The sequence below is a fragment of the Platichthys flesus genome, chromosome 20 (genome assembly GCF_949316205.1).
Source record: "Platichthys flesus chromosome 20, fPlaFle2.1, whole genome shotgun sequence".
NCBI classification, from domain to species: domain Eukaryota; kingdom Metazoa; phylum Chordata; class Actinopteri; order Pleuronectiformes; family Pleuronectidae; genus Platichthys; species Platichthys flesus.
In genome coordinates this window covers 1,798,466-1,801,505 of record NC_084964.1, presented here as the reverse complement: position 1 = coordinate 1,801,505, position 3,040 = coordinate 1,798,466, and the positions used below count along the sequence as shown (strand labels likewise).

The 3,040-nt window shown below is 37.6% G+C and overlaps 1 non-coding gene across 1 annotated transcript; it reads right to left on the bottom strand.

The window, feature by feature from the left end:
• Positions 1-1,226: 1,226 nt before the first annotated feature.
• On the bottom strand, positions 1,227-1,300 carry trnak-cuu (transfer RNA lysine (anticodon CUU)). The gene has a single exon. It is a non-coding gene; the product is annotated as a tRNA-Lys (tRNA).
• Between the last annotated feature and the right edge of the window lie 1,740 nt (positions 1,301-3,040).

Genomic DNA, 3,040 nt, shown 5'->3' with positions numbered 1-3,040 from the left:
ATCTAGACAAATTGATGGGTTCAATATATATTTATAATTTACTGATCAGACGTTGATGTTTGCTTGGTGTGTGTGAACTCTATGGAATGTATTTGCTCTGAAGTATCCTTTAATAAGGAGTCTTTTAAGCTAAGACTTTCATCTGCATGCTGGTGCTCAATTCCTAACCTTAAAATCTCCATAGCCCAACGTGGGGCTCGAACCCACGAGCCTGAGATTAAGAGTGTCATGCTCTATCGAACTGAGCTGGCGCTTCTTCCAAATAACTTCCCATCATAATAGAAATGTTAGAATGCAAGAAATATGTTTCATGAGAAGTAAAACCCTCTTGTATGAAAACAACCTAGGTCTGAGTTAATGATCAGTTTACAGAATAAGTTTTACCTTTAATATTTTTGAGCACAAGTTACGTGAACAAAAACAACCTGAACCATGTTGTCCAATTATTTCGCAAGAAGATCAAACCAACGCTTGTCAATGGTTAGGGATTCAATCTCTTGCAGTTTTCCATTCTAGTTAGGCTAGATAATCTAGACAAATTGATGGGTTCAATATATATATAATTTACTGATCAGACGTTGATGTTTGCTTGGTGTGTGTGAACTCTATGGAATGTATTTGCTCTGAAGTATCCTTTAATAAGGAGTCTTTTAAGCTAAGACTTTCATCTGCATGCTGGTGCTCAATTCCTAACCTTAAAATCTCCATAGCCCAACGTGGGGCTCGACCCACGACCCTGAGATTAAGAGTGTCATGCTCTATCGAACTGAGCTGGCGCTTTTCCCAAATATTTTCCCATCATAATAGAAATGTTAGAATGCAAGAAATATGTTTCATGAGAAGTAAAACCCTCTTGTATGAAAACAGCCTAGGTCTGAGATAATGATGAGATTACCGAATAAGTTTTACCTTTAATATTTTTGAGCACAAGTTACGTAAACAAAAACCGCCTGAACCATGTTGTCCAATCCTTTCGCAAGAAGATCAAACACACGCTTGTCATTGGTTAGGGATTCAATCTCTTGCAGTTTTCCATTCTAGTTAAGCTAGATAATCTAGACAAATTGATGGGTTCAATATATATATAATTTTCTGATCAGGCGTTGATGTTTGCTTGGTGTGTGTGAACTCTATGGAATGTATTTGCTCTGAAGTATCCTTTAATAAGGAGTATTTTAAAATAAGACTTTGATCTGGTGCTCAATTCCTAACCTTAAAATCTCCATAGCCCAACGTGGGGCTCGAACCCACGACCCTGAGATTAAGAGTCTCAAGCTCTACCGAACTGAGCTAGCCGGGCTTCTTCCTTATAAATTCCCATCACAATAGAAATGTTAGAATGCAAGAAATGTGTTTCATGACAAGTAAAACCCTCTTGTATGAAAACAACCTAGGTCTGAGATAATGATCAGATTACAGAATAAGTTTTACCTTTAATGTTTTCAGCACAAGTTCCGTGAACAAAAACACCCTGAACCATGTTGTCCAATTCTTTCGCAAGAAGACCAAACCAACACTTGTCATTGGTTAGGGATTCAATCTCTTGCAGTTTTCCATTCTAGTTAAGCTAGATAATCTAGACAAATTGATGGGTTCAGTATATATATATATTTCTGATCAGACGTTGATGTTTGCTTGGTGTGTGTGAACTCTATGGAATGTATTTGCTCTGAAGTATCCTTTAATAAGGAATCTTTTAAGCTAAGACTTTCATCTGCATGCTGGTTCTCAATTCCTAACCTTAAAATCTCTGTAGCCCAACATGGGTCTCGAACCCACGACCCTGAGATTAAGACTGTCTTGCTCTATCGAACTGAGCTGGCGCTTCTTCCAAATAACTTCCCATCATAACAGAAATGGTAGAATGCAAGAAATATGTTTCATGAGAAGTAAAACCCTCTTGTATGAAAACAACCTAGGTCTGAGATAATGAGGAGATTACCGAATAAGTTTTACCTTTAATATTTTTGAGCACAAGTTCCGTGAACAAAAACCGCCTGAACCATGTTGTCCAATTCTTTCGCAAGAAGATCAAACACACGCTTGTCATTGGTTAGGGATTCAATCTCTTGCAGTTTTCCATTCTAGTTTAGCTATAAAATCTAGACAAATTGATGGGTTTAATATATATATAATTGATCAGCCGTTGATGTTTGCTTGGTGTGTGTGAACTCTATGGAATGTATTTGCTCTGTAGTATCCTTTAATAAGGAGTCTTTTAAGGTAAGACTTTGATCTGCATGCTGGTGCTCAATTCTGAATCTCAAAAGCTCCATAGCCCAACGTGGGGCTCGAAACCACGACCCTGAGATTAAAAGTGTCATGCTCTACCGAACTGAGCTGGCGCTTCTTCCAAATAACTTCCCATCACAATAGAAATGTTAGAATGCAAGAAATATGTTTCATGAGAAGTAAAACCTTCTTGTATGAAAACAACCTAGGTCTGAGATAATGATGAGATTACAGAATAAGTTTTACCTTTAATGTTTTCAGCACAAGTTCCGTGAACAAAAACACCCTGAACCATGTTGTCCAATTCTTTCGCAAGAAGACCAAACCAACGCTTGTCAATGGTTAGGGATTCAATCTCTTGCAGTTTTCCATTCTAGTTAAACTAGATAATCTAGACAAATTGATGGGTTCAGTATATATATAATTTTTTGATCAGACGTTGATGTTTGCTTGGTGTGTGTGAACTCTATGGAATGTAATTGCTCTGAAGTATCCTTTAATAAGGAGTATTTTAAGCTAAGACTTTGATCTGCATGCTGGTGCTCAATTCCTAACCTTAAAATCTCCATAGCCCAACGTGGGGCTCGAACCCACGACCCTGAGATTAAGAGTCTCATGCTCTACCGAACTGAGCTAGCGGGGCTTCTTCCTTATAACTTCCCATCACAATAGAAATGTTAGAATGCAAGAAATATGTTTCATGAGAAGTAAAACTCTCTTGTATGAAAACAACCTAGGTCTGAGGTAATGATCAGTTTACAGAATACATTTTACCTTTAATGTTTTTGAGCACAAGTTCCGTGAACAA